The 24468-nt window shown below is 39.0% G+C and overlaps 1 protein-coding gene across 1 annotated transcript in view; it reads right to left on the reverse strand.

The window, feature by feature from the left end:
* BNC2 (basonuclin 2) overlaps nt 1-24468 on the reverse strand; it is a gene marked incomplete at its 5' end in the record, with an annotated part of 114181 nt that overhangs the window by 60794 nt on the left and 28919 nt on the right.

Here is a 24468-nt window from a genome sequence, read left to right on the forward strand (position 1 = left end):
GCAGCATTGTCTGAAGAGTCACTGTATAGGTTCACTCCACAACAGCTTCAGAATTTTCCAGGAGAAATATGGTAGATCTTTGTTAAAGTCAACCTTCATGCAGATGAATTTGGATAGACACCAGACAACTATTACTACCAGCAACAAAACTGAGAATATTGTCAAGTTATTTAAATAACCCAAAGTAGTCCATTGTACTACTGAGCATGACAACCTTCTTCCTTTGGATGGGTCCTTGTTTTTTTTTTTGGTTGTTCTTTTAATCTCTAAAATAGCTGCAAAATCATGAAATAAAGTTTAATTAATTAAATCCTTTCCAACTTTTTTTTCCAGAAAGACATGGACAATCAAAAAAGAAATCACCAACAATATGCCAGCCTGTCCAGTCCGAGACTTGTGGGAGCACAAAATTAGGTGGAAGAAACTTGAACAGAGTTATCGTTTAGAATCTTCTCCCCATTTCTCAGAAGAAAAAAAAAGCATTAAAGAAAGCATTTAGAAATCCCTTCTAGTCTCCAGTTACATTGCCTAGGGAAATCTGGGGCTCTGGAAGGAATTTATTAGGACTGCAAAAGAAAAAAATTATCATCGTTAACCAAAAGAGCGTTAGAGAAATCAGGCTATTACTTAACTGGAGGCACCTAACTTAGGTGATCTCCATTGCCTCCCCCCAGTTTAGGCAGTCAAAGCTCCAAATGTAGGCATCTGTGTTAGGTATCTAAAGTAAGCAATGTGAATATCCTGTGACACACCATCATTGCTATTGAAATTCAATGGAATTTAGTTGCTTAATTCCTTTAAAATCCTTCAAAGTCCCAATTTTAAGTTCTCTAATCAGCCAGACACCTATGATAATTCTCCAGGTTTTATTAGAACACTCTGAGGTACATTCTGGCAGTCCTTCCAGAAGACAGAGAATTCTTGATAGCTCTTTATAAATTAAAGCACAACTTGGTAATTTGGGGAGCAGAAGTTCTTGCATATAGCATTAGCATTCAGGCAGGCCGTTCACAACCTAGCTAACAAAGCAGGAAATCTCTGTTCTGTAATGTTTTCAGATGTAGTATATTTGAAGCCTTAAGCACAAAACCTAAAAAGAAAAAAACACCATAATTTTGCTATTTTGTATCAATCAAGAGGATGGGATAGTCATTAAGGCATTAGCATGGCAGGGGTAGTTGGGTAGGAAGAGGTGGCAGAAACATCACCCTGAGAGTACGTGAGTCTCTAAAATTGTTTGCATTTTTCCTTGGTTCCACACTTATATTTTTCCTGAAAGAAGAAGACATTTGCAAATAGAAAAAGGCATCTTCACCTGTGAAAACCATATTATTTCTCAAAAGAAAAGAATGATTAGTGTGAAATTACCCAATTGCTTGTATAACCACTTCCCCTCTGTGGGTTGAATGTGGTAACCCCAAAACAACAGGTTGTTTACAGATGCTGTCCAAAGTAAAGAAAAATACAATATTTTAACTGTTTTTTTCTCCTAATGATCCATTTTTTATACCACTCAATTTGTAACTTCTGCCAACTTTATAATTTTATCATCTATTCACAGACAACCACAGTATCTCCCTAACCATTTTGCAAGACAGTTACTCTTTTATTGTAACAATCATCACACATTTGTAGGGAACAGAGCATGATGGCTAGAAAGGCCCCTCCATAGATACGTAATGGAAATGTAAATCCTGCATGATGCTTGAAAGGCTGCAGTCTCCAATTGCGAAGGTTATGGTGGTGAAGCTGAGACAGCGGCTCAAGGATTGAGACATTCTGAGCCCAGAAGGATCCACTGTAGTTTCCTAATCTGGCATCCTGCATAACACAACCCATTTCTCTCACGGTTCACCCAGAAGAAGAAGGTGGTCTTCTCCAACCTCAAAGCAAACTGCACAGATTACAAAATGACAGCAATAAAATGAGAAGTTTAGTAGGAAAATAATGTTGTTTCAGACAGATGGATATAGTATGTGTTTTTAACTTCATGCTCCCATGCAGTCAGAAAAAAATAACGTAAAATCTGGTCAGTGGACTCGTTAATGAAATACATATTCATAGCAACACACCCTTTCCCAGAGAATTCTTAAACCAGAGTACAACACAGTGTTTCAACGACACTAAAATGGGCATTCACTTTCTTGATATTTGCATGATCCCCTGAGCCATGTTGATATGAGAATCTTTTCACGACACGGTAAAATCCCTTTAGTAGTCAATAAATTATATATGCAAAAGTTTATAACATTTGTATAGGTAATATACTATATATAATTTGTACAGAATATAACTATATATCATTTGTATTATCATTAGAATTTGCGAATGGGTGATTTATTAATGCATTTTGCCATTGCCATGGTATGTCTGTATACACCAACTCAATACTGCCTTTATAAATATTTTAAGTGCCAATCAATTAAAATGGCCAATCTATATGCCACCAATATGGTATATAGTTTCTAGTATGTCAATAAGCCCATGAAATACATTTAGAGAGAAGTTTATTAATTTCCAGGGGTTTTCTCTAGAAAGGGAGTTCAACAGTTTCAAGTTGAGCTATCTAGAAATGGACGTTCCAGAAGATTCAATTATGAAGGAAAAAGGAACTTTTCCAATCGCCTATGAATTGAAAAGTCCTTTCTGTTTCTCTGTACACTTCTCTCATTAAAGGCAAAGGTGGTATGCAAGCCCAACCACATTTCTGATTAACATTTCTGTGCCCAATTACATGTGTTTAGAAAAGGCAAAACTTCTCATGGTTTGAGGAATCAAACCTCAACATAATATTGAAAAAAATTTCTCATCCTTCTGCAAAACCAGGAAAAACCAAAGGGGTATTCACACTCTTTTTGCTGCTTAAGTCACATTTCACAGAAAGACACTCAGGTCTTGAATTTCAGATCAAGAGAATTGCCGGAAAAGAGCCGCAGACAAATAGAGGTGAAGATTCTCATGCCTTTAACCTACACCTTGAACAGACATCTCTGGAGATAAAATGTTATGCCACCTATGGTTATGAATGCAAAACTATAAATGCTTTTGTTAATCTGGGATGGGTGAACTCAGTAAGCAATACTGGAATTAACGGCTACCGTAGCATACATCGTGTTTTCAAGACTGAAAATTATTTGACTCTCCAGCTTTAGTTTTTCTGAACATTTGCTGATTTCCAAATAGAAAAGGAGACACTGAAACACCATAAAAGAAAGGCTATCTATAACTTGTTATCAATTTATCTGAAATAAAATTGTCCTAGAAATCTCATATGATGTTCAGTATAAAGAATCTTAGTCAAAACATGGCTAATTCATCAAATAAAAATTCCCAGTTTTGTGCGGTTGACTTTTTATATATACAACATTTATGGTGTTTCACATTTGATAACTGACTATCAATTTTAAAAAAAAGAAGGGTTTTACAGGCCATTCCCTCATCATTCTTACCATGTGTGAAATATGCTGGTATTAAAAAACGAATGTCCTATTGCCACTTGTGTTTCTGAAAAGCAAGCAACTTTATGCAACACATGACAGTGATTTTCCAGAAACAGTTTGACAGTGCATGGGCCCCGCAGTTGAAATTTTTTGCACTAATCTTTGTTTATAGTAAAAGTAAATAATGCAAACAAAGAGCATTCCACTATGCAGGGCTGATGGCTTTGCGATAAGGCACAGCCTGGCACCAATGACAGAACCAGCAGTCTACTGAGGTAAAAAACAGCACTCTGATAAGTAAAACTGTCTTCTGATTTATAGACCTCAAATTGGCTTTTTAACCCTTGAATCATGAAAATCTGCACCATACAAAGGCCTGGGAAAAGAGGCATACAAAAGAAAAAAGAAAAAGTTCATAAGAAATTTTTAAAGAAAAAATGTAGCAGCTAAGATGTTACTTTTATCCCCAGGAAATCACCTTAAATCTGAATTTTAGATATACTACATTTAAGAACTTTTACCAGTAATGAATTTTTGTATTAGACACAGAACATCTTAAAGAACATTTGAAAAACAAAACCATTGAAGATTGATCCTTTCTTTGCTTACACAAAAAGAAATGGGCTTAAAAAATAATCAATATTTATCTTGCAAAACCTAGAGATGATGTCAAATACAACATGATACATGGCCTTTGGTGTCAGTCATATCTTCAGTATACAAGCCCTCAGAGACTCTGGTCCTCAGGCACACTGGAAAGACTTCCAGTTCTTCCATAAAGTACGTTCAATAGTTAATTCAATAGTTAATATTTAATAGCAAACAGCCCTGAGAACTGCTTCAACCCTTTTCCAAAGAGCTCCTAAATGCAGAAAGCAGTTACATATTTGCATATATGAATAATCACTTAATAAACAAAGTTATTTGCTTTTCAACTCTCCCCCCAGCATTCAATATATGGATAAGTAGGCTCTTGCTCACAGAATTCAGGTGACTTTTTGACCAATGGACCCGTATAGTTAAATATGCTTTTCACAGTCCTGTTACGGCCGCAGTCTCTGAAATCAGCCCTTGCCAATTCTTTTGCCAGTCTAACTAACTGTCTCATTAGGTGACAGAGAGACACCCATACTTTGTAAAAGGTGAGAGATGGCTTACACATTCGTTAATCAGACCATGTTTGAAAGGAAAAAAGACATCGAAGAATAGTAAATAAAACAGTGTCATAGCATCAAAGTTATGGTCCAGAAATGGAACTATGAATTTTCAGGCCATCAAACTTCAGCAAGACAAAAACCCACAAAACTTATGTATTTGAATTACAGCATCCTAGTTCCCAAATGCAAATATGTTCACACACAGACTAAGTACAATCTCAATTAAATCCACCGTTAGGTGTATGAAAATTACAAGGCATCTCAGAAAACTTTCCATGCTATTCAATCTGTGCAAATTAAGCATCTTTCCAGTGAGGTAAGACACCAATACTGGAAATGGTCCCAGAAAATTATAATTTCTACAAAAGCTATTGCACAGCTCAGCATCATACTACACATATGCTTCTGTAATGCCTGTGGCACACTAGAAAGTGTCTTGGGCACTGAGAGAGGATTGGCACCTCTTCTCTACAGGCTTTACAGGATGGTCAAGAATGTAACAGGCTCCTCTCTAGTCATCTTTGCTGCCCAAATACGACTTCAAAAGGAGAGGTGCTGAAAAGAAATCCTGAGATGTGCTTCCTTCTCATTTCGCACAAGCCTACGGTAGGCTGTCAAGTCCTTTCAATGTAAGCCATGTTAGGCCAGGAATGGGAAGCTAGTGTGCTGGCCTCAGAGGCACTGTATTTTTCAATGTTGTCTATAGTTCACTAATAGGTTCAGGAGCTTTTTACTCACAGAATTTTAAATACAAATCTTTCATATTTTAGGACACTATTTTAATGATCATTAATATTTAAAGTACTAAAACCTCCTTACCAATATGTGGACCAACTATAATTATTTGATCTGGAGAATGTCCAAATTTTCCATTATAAAACTTAACCACCTGAAAATGCCACCTCCCTTTTAAAGACATTTCTGTCAGCCATCTGAGTATCTGCATATGGAAGTTCTTCATTGAAGAATATGGCCTTTAGTAAGGCAACGCAGGCAAAGCTGTGAATTCCTTTCAGTCCGTGAACCTAAATATTATAGTAAGGTTTTACTTAGTAAGTTAATTTTACATCACCATAAGACAGTTCTTTCACTAGCACAGGATGATTAAGATCTATGACCGCAAACCTAAAATACTGCAAGACAAGCTAATATCACTAAAAAGTTATCTTCTGTGGATTTATAATTCCAGCTATTAAGTTCAGAACCTACCTCCAAAGCCTCTAAGACACTAAGTTCTGATCTAGGAAAAAATTATGAAACAGAATTTCTTGCCCAAGCTGATATGCTGCTCCAAAATAGTGCAAAACATTTTTAATAGGGAAAACTTTCTTGGCTTCCAAGCTCTGGTACCTCAAAAACACTATGTTCAATTACTATTAAACCCTCCAAAAACCAAAATGCTCTTAGAGAGCCGAGGGCCACATACAATTTCAGGTGTACCAGTTTAATTTTAGTGACAGCATAAGTGAACAAAAATACTTCAGCATCTGATAAATTTGCTACTATTTTAAATATTGATTTTAATAACACCTAGTTTTGCTCTTAGATATCAAAATAAAGGCATTAAAGTGTGTTACAATAGCACAGACTTCCACTCGAACAGAAATATTGCTGTTTACTTCTGCACTGAGAACGAAACCTCCTTTTGTTTTTAAGTTAAAAAAAATTAATGGAGATCTGAAAGAAACCATTTCTTGTAGTGATTGTAATAAAATAATTCAGCAACAACAATGAAAAAAAGAAAAAAGAGTTTAAAAAAATTCTAAAGAGAGAAAATTGAAAAAACAGCAGTAGCCACCTGATGTAAAGCAAGTAAAAGGACTGCTTGTGTCCAGCACTTCAGAAGAAATTGTTCAGGAACAGTTCATCCATGTGAAAGTCTGAGTCATATAAGGCTGCCAAGGTCAGTGAGACCTCTGGTGATCAACTCAGTAAGTACCAGCCATGCGTGCTAGGCTGTCTTTGAGCAAAACTAAGGTGTAGACACTACAAATCCTATTATTTATACACATTAAGGAACACTCAACTTGTTTTTTTATAATACCTCTACCACACTGCTTTCTTATCGCTCTCCTAAACTCTCCAACAACCCCCACACTAAATTGTTCTCAGAGACTTACTGTGACATTGTGAAATAAAAAATACTAGCTCTGACCCTCAGCTGATACAAAGAGTAATAGCTGTGACTTTGGAAGTGATCACATTAAAGATCTTGAAAACTTCCTGTTATAAACATCTGTTTCATTCTGCCTGCCTTGAGCCTATTTACGTTGAGCTTCTTGCCCATGCCAAGTGTAAGCTTCAGGCTGATTAGTAATAATAGTAGTCGAAGCAGTAGTAAAAGGTTCAGAATCAATAGTTAACTTATTTCTGACTATTGTCTGAAGATCTTACATGAACTTTGCTAGGACGTTCCTTGTGGCACCCATGGAAGCCAGCTCAAGTAGCATCAAGCCAGGACATAAGTCTATTTGCATACGCTTTGCAGCAACATATTAAGAGCTCCAGAGCTACATTCCCTAAAGCTTCAATCAGAATTGAAGGTGCACCAACCTAATGTGGCTGGGATTGAAGAGGCAGTTCTCTGCAAATGCTCCTTCTAATAGCCAGGAGGAGGAACTGATGGCTGCATGAGAGAAAAGAGATTTCTGGCAAATACAGAGACCAGCAGTCAGACTGACGTCTTTTTCAGGGAGAAAATAAGACTGGAAAAGGGAACTAGTGATGGGAGTGGTGAATTCAGTTGGAGAGTCAGTGTGTGGTTTGCACAATGAACAAGATAGAGGAGAAGATGCCAGAGACAGGACAAAGACAAAGCTCAAATGGAACAAAAGTGTGCTGTGGCTCTGAAGATTCCTGCTATACAAATGGACTGTGAGGATAAGAATTTCCTGTGGCTTCCTTTAAAAATGGCAGTATCTCTATTAAGGAGATGTTAATCCTGCACAAGCAAGCACTCAGTCATGGCATTTCCCCTCTTGTAAGGCTCTTGATGGAACTTCAGGTTGTTTCTGCTGTGGCTGCTCCTTTCTGTATGATTCGGGTAAATACTTCCCTATGACTGAGCACTTTCTGGGATCAAGGTGAAGTATTTAGAGTGGCATTCCTCTCTCCTAATACTTATAACATAAAGAACCTGATGGGCTAGACTGCTGCTCAAGTCAGTATAGAGAATGTGGCATTTCTGGATCATGACTTAAACGATCAGTTTACACATCTGCTACAAAATAAGAGAAATCTCATCGTAGAAGGACCCATTTCTTTCCCCTGACAGGAGAAGAAGTTTACATGATCAGCCTAAGTGGAAGGATTATCTCCAGAGTCAGGCAAGCAGAACTGTACTCTTTAGAATGGGATGGGAAGGACTGCAAAATGCTCACAACTGACATCAAACAAACTCTGAACAGACCAAATCTTACACCGTGTTCTGTTTCCTGAAGATCTGGCAAAAGCAACATCAGAAGAAGTGGCCAAAATATTTCTCTTTTATATGATATCTTTTAAGTTTCTTTTCAGCATCTTACAAAGTGGAAATAAAAACATCTACTTACTTTGTAAGGAGGTAGGGAAAAAGTATCATCAGTGTTTTGGAACCCCTCTGCTACCTATTTCAATGAGCACCACAGAAAAGACCAAAAGTAAACCAGTACTTCTATTGCCAGAGTAGGGTTTATATCATGAAGCAGAAGAATTCCCGGAATCATCCATTAGAAGGACAAAATAAATAATGAATAGCCACTGTTGGCAAGAAAACAAAAAAAACAGAACCAAAACCCAAACAAACTCCCCACCCCACCAGCATGTGCTCATGGAATCAAGAAACGTGTCATGTATGTATATGCCCGAGGGCAGGGAATTGAAGTTAACATGCAATCTCAGGTACAGAATTTCCTGGCTACTGAGTGCTTTACCCTGCAATATGAATATACTTTAATTGTGCTTTGTGTGATACTTACATACTACGCAGGCTGTATGTGTATATATATTTTATATAACTTTCAAGGATGGGTGGCAGATTATAGCTTAAGTACGAAGAAGAACAAAAAATTTCAAGAAATAGCCATTAGCAGCCCAAACAAATTTTGTTGCCAAGGAACTTCAAAGTATTGCCTGCGGTTCCTTCTCTGGTGTTATTTATGGCACCTCCAATCAGTCTGTACACTATTGAATCAAAAGAACTCACTTAGTGTATGAAATGTTAACACAAGGGGATACTTGTATGGCATGTTTGTGATACTTATGCCAGTATTAAACATGCTCTTTTTCAGAAGTGAACATGTGTAGTTTTCCAAATTCTTTGCCTATACCCTTGTCTTCTTCTACATTCAATTACTTCTGAGAGGAAGATAATTAGAAGACTCAAAAGCTAGGGATTTCATCAGATTTTTAAAGATGGAAATTCCTCATCAACCCTTTAAAAACACAGTTATGTCAACAAAAATACACCCCTTTCCCCTGCCACCAAAATTCCCTTATCTTCAATATTTTACGTTATTTCCTTTCCATCTGCTTTCTCCTCCTAAGAAAAACTCTTCATCTTTTAGTTTGTTGAATATGGTCACCTTACGTTAAATTATTATGAAATGCATTTATCTGAAATTATTTTCAGGTAAGGAGGAACCTTAATGATTCTCTCAAACTCCTGCTTTCTTAGGCCAGTCATATTTTCACAGATGTTCCTACTCCATCAAGTCTAGCCACAAGGATAAGTGGGGCTAAATGTTATTTGTCAGGTGGAACACTCTTATTAGAAATGAAATAAAATAAGGAGTCCTGAATTTTTAGTCATCACTGCAGAGTAATAATTAGTTGAAACTTCCACCTAGTCTCTTCGTATTCTACCTTTTATCTTTTTTAAATTATCTGGTGATGCTCACCACACTGGTGCTAGGTTATTTAATGAGTTGACTATTCCATTTACCAAAAAACCCTCAAGATCTTATACCTCGTTTTCCCTTTCTTAGCCGAAGTTGTCATCCAATACCTCTTTTCCCCTCTTCCTCCTTTCCAAAAGCAAGAACTTCAGAGGAAACTGTGGAAAAATCACCTCAGAATGTCCAAAGCATGGTGGCAAGAGTAACGCAGATTCAGGTCTGTGGTTCTCCTTAGGCAGAACAAGATCTTTAATTCTGAAGGGGAAAAGGAGTTTCGGCTACCAGGCATTTTTGGGGATATTTAGCTCCTTTTCAAGGTTTGATGTGGATGTCTTGGCCCCAGGTTTAATGAAAACTGGAATATTTTCACTAATATTTTCCCTCAGTTTTGACAAACTGGTGTGTCCTAATGAAAACTTCTTCTATTGAACAACTCCTAAATTTAGTTTGCACTCCTGTATTTCTCCATATATATTGTAAACTGTGAAAAAGAATACCTTTGCAGACTCTTCTGAGAAGGGACGCGGGGCTACCAGTGCATCAGGGAGGTGAAAAACATGTAATAAAATAATGCCAATTGTAAAACCAACTGACATAATAGCAACACTTTAAAAGTTGTTACCCTTTCCACTTCCCTCCTTTGCCCTCCTTTCTCCCTTTTACTGAATAATTACACTGGGAAAGGCGGTTGACACTCTAGGGTTGAACAGCAAAATATCAATAAAACCATTTCACTTCTTCAAGTTTGGTACGTGGGTCACTCAACAGCTCAGCTCTTTACCAAATGTAGCTCCAAGCACCCCAGCCAATGCTCCCCGTCAGTGAATACAGCTGCCAGCACCTCCAGGTTTCTAGATTGTTGGAGAAGTGAATTAGAGAAGATAAGAGATATGATATCACGTAAAAGAGCTGTACCCTGTCCACTTATTCTCTTGTGTTTCAGGGAGGAAGGCAGACCAACAAGAACAAATCTCTGTTCTCCAATGCCCTTCTTCCCAGGGTAGTTTTGTAAAAAAATAAGATGGTGGTAAAGCAGGAAAAATGGATTATGCAGGTTGATGGTTACAGGCAACAAGGGTAAAAATAAAGAAAAGCTTGACCAGAGGCTGAAAAGCGGTGAGTTAGTGACAAGGCAAGAGATAATCAGAGAGAGCAAGAAAAGAAAAAAGGCAGACAAGTGTCCTGATAAGTGGTGGTGGGAAATCAGCTGGGAGACGGCGTCATGGCCCTTAGTAGTGATGAACGAATCTCAAAATTTTCAATTTTGTATGCTGGGCTGAAGATCTTGCACAGAACTGGTTGACTCATTAGGTCCAGACTTGGCTAGTTTGTGCAAGTCATCTGAAGATATTTTTTAAATGGACCTTCAAGATTTTGAATCCTGAAAACAACCTCAATTTTATAATCAAGAAGAACAGTATCAATCAAAGCTTTGTTTTCCTGTCAAGTTTTCAGTGTTCATTTCTGAAAAAAAGTTGAAAAGCTTCAATTCCAGACACTACAGGAAACTTTTTTCTGAATCAAAGCATCCAACTTTTTTGAGGTTTACTTACCACCATTAGGAGAGACTGAAACAGAAAGACATGCTCAGAGCCTATCTTCCTCACCATGCGGCCAAATCAACTTGATTCTCATCTTGCACTGATTTTGCATTAATGGAACTCAATTGATTTCAGGAACTCCTCTCCACTGGAACAACTACTATTGTTTATTCTGACTCAAAACAAAACCAAGAAATCCTTACACTGAAATGCCTTGACTTGAGTAGTATTTACTACTATATGCCACAAACTAATTCAGTTCCTCTGTACTGATTTGGATTTCCATTGCTTCAGCACAAGCTCAGGAATGTCAGAAGACAATGAAATGTAAAATCAGCATATGGCTGGAAACAAGATCTTCACTCACCAGAATTTTTTAAAGCCCTTTTTAAGTGGAATTCCTAAGATCTGCTACAATGGCACTGGAAAAGATCCAGAAATTTCAGCACAATGTACTGTCTTGATTTTCTTTAACAGTGACGTTTGACTAATTTACATTCTTCTTTTGGGTTTTGTTCCAACTGGCACCTTTATTATGTGACCTTTATTCTGGATGGCCTCTAAGGTACCATATACAAAAGCTGCTTCCACACCATTACCTCAAATACAAGCCAGCTGACTTCCGTGCTAACTGCTGGATTTGAAACTTCCTCCCCTCCACAAAGTCCCAATTAAAAGCAAAAAATATGTAACTTTGTAGGTACTCTGGATCTAACCCGGGTTTCTAACTTTTATTCTGAGGAAGATGGTGCGGCCTGTTTTCTGCTCAGGAAAACAATTTAGCATTGACACAGTTAAAATATTCTCCAAAAGTGGGCAGCAAAAAAGGCAGCAAAAACAAGAACGCATGAAATGGAGTGCTGCTATCAGAAGCGCTAGCTATTTGCAGAATTCTTATGTCAACAGGACCAGTAAACAAGTGTTAATATTTCTAGTGGAAGGAGCATCCGTGGGGAATTCAATGCAGTTAGCTGCACAGAGCAGAGAATCAGATCGGAGAGGGAATTGTGTCAGCTCTGGCGAGTCGGCAGTATGTGGCTGTCAGGAGTGTGAAATGGAGCTGCTTCAAAGCTGAGTAGGCTGTGACCTGAATGCTGCACATCCATGCACTCAGTGTGAGAGGATCAATGACAGCATTTGCTGGGCTCTAGTCATCCCCTCTGCTAATGAAAGCAGTCCTGAAAGGCATAACACAGGGCCTCTAGGCAGCCTAAAGCCTAGCATTAGCAGAGTTTATTATAAGCTTGGCTGGTGAGAGCACTTCAGTACCAAAGACCCCCTCCGCTGTTGCTCTACCCCATCAACTCCCCCCGGCTGTCTGTTTAGTGTCACTCAGCTGGGATGGATCCCGTTAAAGATCTGACGCTTAGCAAGGACTCAGAGGTGTCTGGAACGCCTGCCTCTAATCATAAACACCACAGCTGGCAATGATGTGGTCAAGAAAAAAAATCACCTTGATCCAGCAGCACACATTCCCTTTGATGTTTCTGCAGTGAGTTCACTGCCCAGAGAAAAAGGTACTGCTTTAAAAAAAAATCAAGCTTGACATTCTCAAATCATAACCATATGACTCTCAATTCCAAGCTTAAAAAAACCCCACAGCCCAATCCCAGGAAAACACAACATTTTGTTCTGAGAAACTCAGGGAAGAAGCATCTGACAATGATAACATGAAACAGGTTTGGAAGATAATGGCAGTTTGAGAAGAAAACACTTCCAAAAAATTCAGACTGCCACTACCAAAAATGGAAGAAGCCTTCTGCCAAAGATTGCAAACTGTGGTGACCTCAAGCAAGAGACTGTAGCTGATTCAAGGGAAAAATGAAAACTTTTCAAAGACAACATTGCTTGTGCTCTGCCACTGTTTATAAGTGCCTTATGCCCTCTTGCCTTTCGGGGTGGCCTGGTAAACACAAGAGCTCTTCTGTATTTTCCAGTCCTCTGCCACAAAATTCTGTTAAATATTCAACTCTACGAGCATGATTTTTTTTTTTTTTTTTAAACCCAGTGAGGTTACAAAGAGAATTGTGAATCCAGTGCAAAAAGCATATTATTTATTGTGTTATTTTTTTGCATCAGCCCCTATGTTGCATATATGGTCACGAAATATCCAAATGTCCTATTTATTTTCATACTGCTTGGATTTCTTCATAGAAAAACAACACTGTTTTTCTTGCATTGATTTATTTCTAGACACAGAGTGCTACATATACCATTTGGTAAAATCTGAGAAGACTGTTACTTGTGTTCTCTGACACATCCATGCTATTGCTTCCTTATGCCATGCCCTCATATGCTAACACAGATGAAGAGCCTGATTTGAACAATCTTACCATGATGTTTAGTCTAATTTTGTTTTCATTATTCACAGCAAGGGAGCATTACAATTAATAATGAAGTTCTTTCCAAGGCTATATGGCAAGAAAATGGCATACTAGACACACTGATGCAGAGGCTTATTTGCTAGGGACAGAAAGAAAAATTTGGAACTAACTTTGAAAATGGTCTCTAAAAATGTATCTTCAGAATTTGCCCCTATTTGCACATTTAAATACCTAGCATTTTTCCATGTAAAATGAACAGCTGGCACAGAAGCAATGGCAAATGGTCATTTTGGGGTATGCAAGAATATTTTTTGCCTTTCTGGATGTTCTTCGGAAATGTCCTTTTTCATGATTTCATGTTACCCACAGGTTTATTTTCTTCTCCAGATAAAAAGACCAGAATCAGAAACAATACTAGCAGCCACTCCCTAACGAGAAAACTAAAGATGACTGCACAGTTTCGTTATCTTTGGTATTAAAATGCGCTATTTGTTACTCTGGCTCAAATTGATCAGAGCCATCCTGACACAACTAAAGCAGAGAAGTGACATACTGTATACAAAACACAGAGCTCAAGAGTGAGTGTAAATTGAACTATCATGTCACGGCTGGAAAATCTGGGAGCTGTATTCCAAACCTATGTGAGGTTTCACAGGCCGTTTGTGCTGACAGCCTTCCCTGCAATTCCCCCAAATGTTGCAGATTCAGATAAGATTCAGATTTATTAAGTTTATGTACTGTTCTACAGCGGTGCGCGCGCGCGCGTGTGTGTTTATGTGTATGTGAACAAGAGAGAGGCTAGCTCAGCTGGGTTGTGCAACATCAGCGATTTACATACCCCTATATGGCAATTTTTCTCTTATACTGTATGTAAGCAAAATACAATTAAAGAATAGCCAAGATCTGCAGCCCTACTGACACTTAAAAGAATGTGAGTAAGTGACACAATCCTCTTTGTTTCCATGTGCATGAATCTCTTATTTTCAACCAGCAAGAATTAAAATCAGTACCAGAAAACTGTTACTAACGTACTGTCAGAAACACAGGTTAATTGATTTTACTCTGTGCAAAAAAAAAAAACTAAAAATTTTTTTTTAAAAAAAAAAAAGCATTTCCTCAAGCCTTGTGGAGAATTATGGATTTTACTGCAATGGCACGTACAAAGCTCATTTGTTTACCTCTGTGTATGCAAGAGTTCAGGAGGTGGGAGTCAAGATACGCATCCCATTCTTCAAGGGAAAATCAGAGCCATCCACCCAGTCTGCTCCCCTATTGCAGTTTCTTTATGAATCATTGTAAACTTACCGGCAAAGTCTACGACCTATGATAATTCCTCCTTTTTTCCTATTCTTGCACTACTCTGAAACATCACAGGATGAAACTGATGAGAAATCTGTTTAATCATGAATATGGTTTTACCCCAAGGAATTTTTTTGCCTCCCGTATTTTAATGTGACAAAAACATTGTGGAAATGTTACTTATCAGAAGCACCCCCCAATGAGAAGCATAAGAGAATTCTGTAATAGATATCCTCCGGCTTCACTTTACAGATCAGATTTAAAAGTGTTTTATTAGTTACACGCTCTCTCATAATGACTCGAGAAGAGAACAAAAAAAAAGCTAAACACTTTCCTGGTCACAAATGGATGTACTTCAAGGAAGTCTAAAAAATTAGTCCATTATTGTCTCAGTTCAACCAAAAGAGCACTGCCAGGTAAGAGAAGAAAAAGAAAAAAAGGTTTGGTTCTAGAAGGTGTTATTTGTGCTCACACAGGAATGAAATATAACTGAGCTGATGACACGCAAGATATCGTATGACTGTGCCTAAAATGCATGTGGCCTCCACCTGTTGCATTGGGCTGCACCGAAGTTCAGTTCATCTTACTAGTACCCAACACTCACACGTTGCTTTACTGCTGTGTTATTAAATACGGCACGTTGCCTTATAAAAGGAAGCCACTATAATTCATATTCACCAAAAATGTACATCATAGTGACTTGTTACCTGACTTGACTTGCTAAATGTCTTGGATTCCATGTAACTGGCAGGGGCAGTATGCAAAACATTGGATCTGTGCAAAACTCCAGGACGAGTTAGCAGTTTCAGTCAAGAAGCGAATGCTTCATAGCACTTACGAGACTGCAGTTCGAGGACGCATTCAGCCCTCCATTCCTAAACCAGCTCAAAGCTGCCTTCAGACAGCTCACTCACAACATGACAGAGGAGGTAACACCTCACACCAACTCTCTAATGACCCCTCCAGATGCATCAGGAGAGAAATTGACAAGCTACAAAGGCATTCTCAGATGAAGGGAGCCTGGCTGGGTGGAGAGTTTAGGATGAGACATGCAGGTCAAACAGAAGTCTTCACGGATCCAAACCCTCATGTTTCCTGCACTACTCCCCCTTTAAAGAGCACAACAAATTCTGTCAAATTAAAGTGCTCAAGTCCTTTTATTTATTTTACTTTTCTACAATGTAAATCTAAGCTTGATTTCAAATTAATTGCACAAGTGATTATAAACCATTTAACTTGGGCACAGCCATAAATTCCTGATATTGAAGTCTGATTTGTGCAGCTCCTTACTCACAAGAAGCTCTCTGTTTACTAATCACACTGCTGTTCACATGGGGGAAGAACAGTTTCAGAGCTAGAACAGAAACCACACTACCGTGGCACTCCCTCCACAACTTCTTTTTCTTTTTTTCCTCCTATTTTTGAAATGAACTGCCTCCAATTGCTTTGTTTCTTTGCTGACCTTGGCAACTTCATTGGGAGCTTACTTTTTGTGCATAGGTAGTCTTGATATCACTTTCCAAAACTTCCCTGCCTGCATTCATTCTATAGCTTCTGCAGTACACGATCTCTGCTTGCAGAATGGCCTCACCAAGTGGGTACTGAAGTAGTTTATGCTTTATGAAGTTTTCTCAAGGTTTTGCTTTTTGGTTTTTTTTGGTTTTTTGGGTTTTTTTTTTTCCCCCAAGACGTGATTGAAAACAGAAAGAAAAAGCCCGTTTGGAGCTTTTTTTTTTTTTTTTTGCCTTTAGTACTCTTATTCTGAGACCATGTATGACAATACCTCTTGGAAAATTGCTCCTGTCCAATAATATGCTCAAAGTACTCCTTTGCCAGAGGCATTCACTCATTATATAAATCAAACAAGCATACAAAACCAGACAAAAAGTGACTGGTAATGCCCAGTGAATTTCTCTGCTCAGCTAAGATGATTTGGGTGCATTGCATGCAGATGTCAGGTATTTTTATAAAGAGCTCCATTGTGCAGGGCCCCACTACTCCTCCATCGCTCCCAGCACTCCCTTAAAAGGGGGGCGGTGGGGAGACAACCATTCCAGCTGGGCTTGGAACCTCGTCTGAGTCAGGAAAACCACAGCTCATAAGCAAAGAGGAAGCATAATGTTCTACAAGGACAAAACATTAGCAAAAATGTCACTCAGCCCCAGTTCCACATGTTGGCTGCCACGGCCTCTTCCTCCTAGCATGCCCGATTGATATAAATTCCATCTGCTCAGCAGCCAAGTGACAGAGAAGAAATACCGGCATCTGGTCTCTATTGCTGTCGGGTTTTTGTTCCATGTTAGACCTTAGCTAGAAACATATGAAGAGATGAAGGTGCTGGCAAGCGACTAAAAGGCTGCACTGGCACAAATGAGACTTTCTGATGCTTTTCACACTTCACTCTGGATTTTTACAGGGAAAAAGGCGGAGGAGACTTGATAAACTGAGTCTGGAGAGCCAACAGGCCTGGAGGTCATTTGGTGCTTCTAACTTTTTTTGAGTGTTTAAAACTGTAAAGCAAAACAATTTTTTTTAACACGACAGAAGGTAATGAAGTCACACAAGAATGTTGCTCTTCAGCTAGCTTTTTTTTCTCCTTCTCTTAAACATCCACTGGTTTGGACCTGATCCACAGGCACTTTATATTCTCCTGAGAAGCAGCTGGAAAGTGCCAAACCACTAACTTTCCTTTTAACCCCACTGTGTCCAGCAGAAAGCAAGTTCTTTAAACCAAAGACAGCATAATAAAGCAAACCAGTAACATGCATTACTGTCTGAGAAGTGCTGCCTGAGTGCTTTTTGAGAGCGACTGCTGAAGAGGTAGGGGAGCATGTGAGTCAATGTGAGTGCATGCGTGTGTGTACATTCAAAGATTTCTTTGAGGAATGACTACTCACACCAACCGAGGTGCAAGAAAAAATAAAGGTGTTACAGAGAGGAAAGCAAAAAAGAAAATACATTGGTAATAAACTGGGGGACAGACAATTTTCTCCCTGCCAAAAACAATTGGAGCCAAAAACTTAGGAAAGCATTCTGTACCTAAAGAGACCTGCAAAACACACAGGATAACTAGTCTACAGGAAGGTAAAATCTTTCTAAAATTTAAGTGGAATCTAAATATTCCAAATCAATATAGAATTTGCTTTTCTTAGAATGAAAAATAGAGTAGTCTTCCATTAATTTACAATACCTTCAGCCCTTGCTGGTCTCTTATGATCCCCTCTGCAACACAATGTCCTTTTGTGTGGGTGACAGGACCACAAACTGACAGAGAGAAATGAAGCGAGTGAACAGCTATCAGAATGACATTATAACACCAACGAGAGAGAGAACGCGTGCGCATGTAAGAGAAGAGCTCTCAAGAACATATAAATATATAATAGAGCCCTGGAACACTTAATAATTAATTGAGGAAGAAGCTTTTATTTCAACAAAAAGAAGAGCTTCCAACCAGCAATCCCATGAGAGTGGAACAGCCCAGTATACTGATGCCCAAAAGGAAGATCCATGCCAGTTCCTTTACAAGGTGAAGATCCTCTTTCACACAGAGCCTCAACACATTGTCTGCATTGCATCCTCAAATAAAGTCTGAAGTGGTACCTACCTCCTATGCTGATTCCCTGCATGCAGTGGAATTGCTCCCAGTGACTTCAGTGGGGTTTGCACGTAACCCAATAAGGTCAGCAATCTAGCTGGTTAGTTGGGTAACGAGTATTACAACATCCCAGAACTAGGGGTCAAATATTCCACTGCTGGCTCACCTCACTGAAGTGTTACTTTGGGCAAGTCACTTCTGCTAACAGCGTTCCTCACCAGAGATTACTACTCAACTTGTAGCCCAGATGAAAAGCTTGAAGTACACATGGTATAACATTCTTGTGAAGAATCAGTAGTGCTCATCCAGTAACGATGTGCCTCCATCCAAACAGTGTTTTAGAGTTTTACAAAGAGTTTGGAGGGACTGTTTCTCCTCCAGGTCTTTGCCTCTTGTAGTTGCCATTGACTCATTATCCAAACAAACTCAGCACAGGCACTTTCTCCCAGTAGTGCCTTCCCAAGGGCAACCTGTAGTTTCATTCCTGCAGAAAAGTTCTGATTTTCACTGATTTGTTTGAAGTACACCCAGAAAACCTTTATATTAGCAATTAATTCAAGCTCGGTGTTCAAACTGAAGAGTACTCTCTCTACCAATGTCAATACAGTTGTTAAATGGCGCAAGTTACTTCGCCCCAGTTTCTACTCAGGAAATAGGTAAAGCAGAAACTGTCTTAATCCAACAGCTACAAAACTAATATAGCAGCTACCTATGTATCACTTCACTTTAGAAGGCCACTCCAAAGCACCATCTTTGTTCACGAGACCTGTCTCTTTATTGCCTTGACCCTGAATGATTCCCTGTCCACAGACTGCACCATGCTTACAGTAAGTTTCTACTAAGCAAAAGGATCAGGTAACAGTAAATACCCCAGCCCGTGCTTCTTAGGAAAGGAAGCATATCACACTTAAAGAGAAGGGCCAACCGTTCTGTTATGCAGAGTAATGGAGTAAAAAATTAATCTTTTATAGCAAGGTGGCAACCAAAGTCACTTCTATCTTCCCTCCCCTTCCCATGGCCAGATAGGTAATCAATACAGAGTCTGAGTTGTCTTTTTGTTCTGATTTCTGGAGCGCATATGTCAGTGAGGCTACTACCACAGTAAAAATAAGCAGTAAGACAAACTTTTTAGTGTTAAATAGATGTGTGCACATCATTGCTACGTATACGGGTCCAAACGAACTGCAGGGTTACACTTCCAGTGAAATCAACGTGGCCGGGTGAGAGCTGACTTTAAATGATTCGTAACGCATCCCACTCTCTGGAGCAGACGATATTATGCTTCCCAAAGGCAAGGCTGGGTGTGCAGTCAGCGATGAGAGGGGACAATTGAGGTGCCTGACGGTGGAACCCATCAGCGCAATTTCCCGCAAGTCAGGAACGTGAAGCAGCGCAGCTGCTGGGGTGAGTGAGTAGCTGAAGGAGCTTGTGTGAGCTTCAATAGCAGGCCAGAGCAGCGCTCCACTGTGAATGACAAGTGATGGGCCAAATCACTGGGGAGCTACCGATGAGTTATTAATGGTGACAGGTACACTACCTGGGAGACAGGCTGAGAGGGGAAAAAGATTATTTATAAGCGAATAGTTAACAGCTGTACCCACTGCTAAGCATTACATGGATGCCACAAACTGTAGAATTCAAATCTTGGGTTATTCAAGCACGAACAACTGCCTGTCACCAAACTGCAATGCATCGGTACAAATTAAGGTGGGAGAGATGAGACGAGGCTGGAACGATGCCTTGCTTAAGAAGGCAATGTCATCACAGAGTGCAGATAAGAGTTAGGGAAGGGCTGAGATAACCATGAGGTGAATTACGGTTCTTAATAATAATGATGAATTTGCAAGAACAGCTTTTTAATTTTTCCTGAGGGCTTTTGCAAGAGAACAGATGCTGAGTGTGTCCTGTACTGACAAGAATAAATGGGGGGAAAAATATAATAAGCAAAGGAAATGTTTTCGAAGAAGTTTTCTTTTGATATGAGAAATATTTCTATTGTGGAGATAATTTCTTCTATCTCCAGGCCCCTCCCAAGTTTGAAAGCCACATTGTTAAGTTTATAATATAATGTTCTTACAATACATACAATACAGTTTTTCCCAAAGGAATGAAGCATTGTGCTACTGAGTATATTAAAAGTGGCCTGGACTAAAATCTTTCAAATCTATTTCTTTTGTACAGTCCTGTACTAAGAGAAGCGGGCAGGGGTGGGGGGGGGGAACCACACATCAGGATTTTGGAAATGTTTTCATAATGTGAACATCATCTTGAAAGAAACTGTTTCTCAGCTGTTTCCTATCCCGTAGCAAAGATACATCTTTGCAGTAGCTGCTTACATAGAAGAGAAAAACTAAGAAAGAATTTGATGGCTTTTTTGGTGGTCTTTTAATGCAGTAGAACAGTTAAATACCAGCAAGATCAGCCGCGTGCCAAGACAATAAGCAGGTGCTCCACTGACTTCTAGGTTTCCATAAAGCACAGGCTGGGAATCCCTGCACTAGATGTCTGACCAGAAAGAGACATTTTTGACGTCCAACAAAATCTGTCAAATGGCTAATCTTAAAAGGAAAGGATGGAGAGAAAAGGTAACAAACTAAATGCTTAAACTCCAAATCCAGTTTTTCTTGAAATGCAGTCTCAAACAGATCGCAAAATGGTAGGGAAAAAAGAGGGCTAGTCAGCAACAGCTGGGTTCCTCCAAGGTGGAGGGAAGAAACTGTTTATATCTATGGCTACTGCCACTTCTCATTTCTTTGCTATAGGGGCATTGTGCTCACACATGCTCTGGAGGAGATATGTGAGCCAGAAAAGGTTCACACTTCAAAAAGCTTCTGAGGCTTTAAAATACAAGGATATAAACTGACTCAGCACCAAACTGTTTGCAGGATTTGGTCCAAATCTTTCAGTTCAGGCATTCCAAAGTGCTGGAACATCACTAAAAGGCAAATAGCCCTGTGTGTGTGTGTGCGTGCGCGCGCGCGTGCATTTGTGCGTGTGTGTGTTGCGGGTGGATGTGGTATTAGCCAAGCTTACTCGTAACTTGCTTTCTGCTCTTCATAAGATTTAATTATTTTTCCTCTCTGTTTCGTTCTGGTTCTCATAGACAACTGGTATGATTCTGCAGTGTCTGAACCTCTCGCACACTGTGAATCAATATTTAAATATATAGCCAAAGCTAAGTGAGTCTGTTACATTTTATCTTAACAATTGGCCATTAAAGTATTTTTATTAAACACTATGCATTGTGGAAACTGCTTTTCACACAACTTAACTTTTGGGCATAAAACAATCAAGCAGTCACAACATAATTTTTAAAGGTACAGCGAAAGATTCAGAAACTGAATACAGGTGGGATTTGGCATTAGTAGCCTTCTGAATATTCTATATCTGCACTGATATCCCCAGATAATATTGATTAAATCATTGTTTCCCTTCCCTCCTATTTTTAAATTTATTTTTGCTTAAACAGACACATGCTAAAGGAGCTGGGCTAAAGGTAGAGGAAACATAAGTCAAATTTCACAAAGAGTGAAATTTGAAAAGTTAATTCACTATGCTTTACTGTCAAAAAGCATGAAATTTAGAGTGAACAAGATGAGCTTAGTTTTGATATCTCCATTTCAACTAAACAGTGCCTTACTGCACAAGTGGTTCTACTGCTTGTAAAGTAAGGCACTACTAAAATAAATATCAGAGTCTGCCTCTAAATGACAATTTTCTTTCTTGTATTCATAGATGGAAAATGAAATGTCAGTTTCTTTACTGTTTCTTCAGGGATAGGCCTATGAATCTGGAAGCACAGATTTTGATAGTCAAGTTTGCATAGAGATATCATGCTATCATATTCAAAAAGTAACACTGTAACTTACTTCTAAAAAATTGTATATGTAAAAAGAATAACTTCAAAGATCTATCTGTTGGCTACATTTCATCAAAAAAAAAACCCAAACAAACAAAGCTACAAAAATTATTATAAAACATATGGTGCAAAGCATGAGTGTGTTTATTTTGTATCAGTCAACATTATTTACCATGTAACCGGGTCAGAATTAATTCTCCAAGGACTACACACAACAAACCTCCAACATTGTATTCTTTACACACCAAGTGAAGCAGAAGTATCCTGTTTTCCTCCAAACAAAATGCAGTACTATTTGTTTTTTATGGATTCATTATAAATTCTTGAGTGACACAAAGGACAAGCTGCCAATAGTAATAAAAGGCCAGGATACTAGGAAGGAAGGCTGGTTTCTGAACATGCCAAAGTTTGTTGGAAGTGTAACATTCAAGGACTCTTCCCTTCCCTGTATTTGATCCCTAGCTGTAATGTGTTCTTCACATTACCTCAGTCGGTCATGTATTAACAAGTACTTCAACGACTTTTGCAAACCTCCTCCTCTTTTTCACAGCGGGTATTTGGTAAATTATGTCCACACGTTTCAAAGGGAACAGAAACTCATCTGTTAATTTGTATGTACTATGTAATCAGCTCAGCATGCTGGGCAAAGTCTTGGCTCCCTGCGCAGCCAGAGTCAAAGAGCTGTGCTCTAGGGTGGTCTGCAGACACCCAGCTAGAAGGGAAAGACATTGGGGATGCAGCTGCTACCCATACCTGACCCACAGACACTGGGGAGGGGATGGCCAGGTGGGCAAGGACCTTGTGCTCACTGATTATTTCTTCCACCTACCCCACAACACTCCTGCTTGGGGCAGGAAAGAAAAAGAGCAGCAACCTGGACCAAAGAAGTTAAGATCTTCCTTTAGTGAGGCCCTGGTCTTCATGGACATGATGAAACTGACTTGGAGACCTCATGATGAGAATCTGCTTCATTGGTGAGTCTCCATGTGCAAAACATGCCACAAACAATCCATGGCTTGTGGCCTGGTTTTGAGAGATGTAAGAGATGTCAGTGCAGAGAGAGATGGAGTCTACCCCAGTGAAAACAATTAACAATAAAGAAAGAATCTTTAGAAACCTACAATTTTTAATTGAAACATACTTTCTCATACAGTTCTCACAACCTACTATTCATTCCTTTTCAACTAAAGAGCAATGCTTACAGGAAGGGAACTGTTGTGTGATCTCAGCTGACCAAGCTGACATACACACATTCATTGAAGCCCCAATTCAGAAAAATATACAAGCATATGCTTAACATTAAACATGTGAGTAGATCCCTGGTGAAGTCAAGGGCATTAGTTGTTTAAAGTTGGGTAGGTGCTTACGCACCTTGCTGAATCAGGACCCACTTTCTGACAGTGACTGAGCAGTTCTCCAGGTAAGAAATTAAGTTTGGCTCCCTATAGCTTTATGCCTCTAGCGTCCAATAAGCTGAGAACTATTTTAGTTTTCATTTTTATAACCTCTTTTCCCCCGTCTCTCTAGTATAGTTTCTCTGGTTGCCTCAAAAGGGATGAGTGTTGCTTTTTCTTCAGTGTAGGAACAAACAGTGTCCCTCTCTGCTACCTGCCCATATACACAAAGCATATAGAGACTTCATATATTTGCAGCACCTTCCTTCCCATCTCTTAAACTAAACTGAAAATAGTTACACAAAGCATTGTCATACAAGTCCCGTTTTTCTGAATAGCTAGATTAAAAACCCAAGGTCTTTTGTACAGTGCAGTAGCTGCTGAAATTCCAGTACAATTATCCTGTATGAACTGGGTAAACACCCTGCTGAAGTGAGAGTGAGTACCTTAGAGAGGAACTTATAGAATACTACAACATAAAGCAGACTGGCAATGGGGGAAAGCCTTACAAGCACACATCTAATGTCTGGTGTGACTAGTATTGGAAATTCATACTATGTTACTGAAGGTATTATTCAAGCATAGGAGTATATGTATAGTTTCATTTCAGGTTTTCAGTCTGAAGCACTTCTGAAGCACCTCAAACTGGTTTGACATTTAAATTCTCACAAGTGCTTCAAAGCCCATAAAACTTTCTATTGCATTGACATTTTTATCCTGCCCCAAACAAATCTTAACATTGATACAACAAGCAGTTGCATACTAATGTACTACATTTTCATTGATCTATTTGATCCTGCAGGTTACTACTCACAAAACAAACAAACAAACAAACAAAAACCTTTGGAAAAGGTTTGTATTTTTTATTATTTCCGTGACTCTGGGAAAAGTGTAAAGCTCAGGTTACTTATGTCACAATGTTTCCATGCCTAAGAAAAATGGTTATATTGGCTCAATGAGACAGCTAACTCTTCATTTCAGCTGA

Source organism: Fulmarus glacialis, unplaced genomic scaffold, assembly GCF_000690835.1.
Source record: "Fulmarus glacialis isolate BGI_N327 unplaced genomic scaffold, ASM69083v1 scaffold4441, whole genome shotgun sequence".
Lineage (NCBI taxonomy): Eukaryota > Metazoa > Chordata > Aves > Procellariiformes > Procellariidae > Fulmarus > Fulmarus glacialis.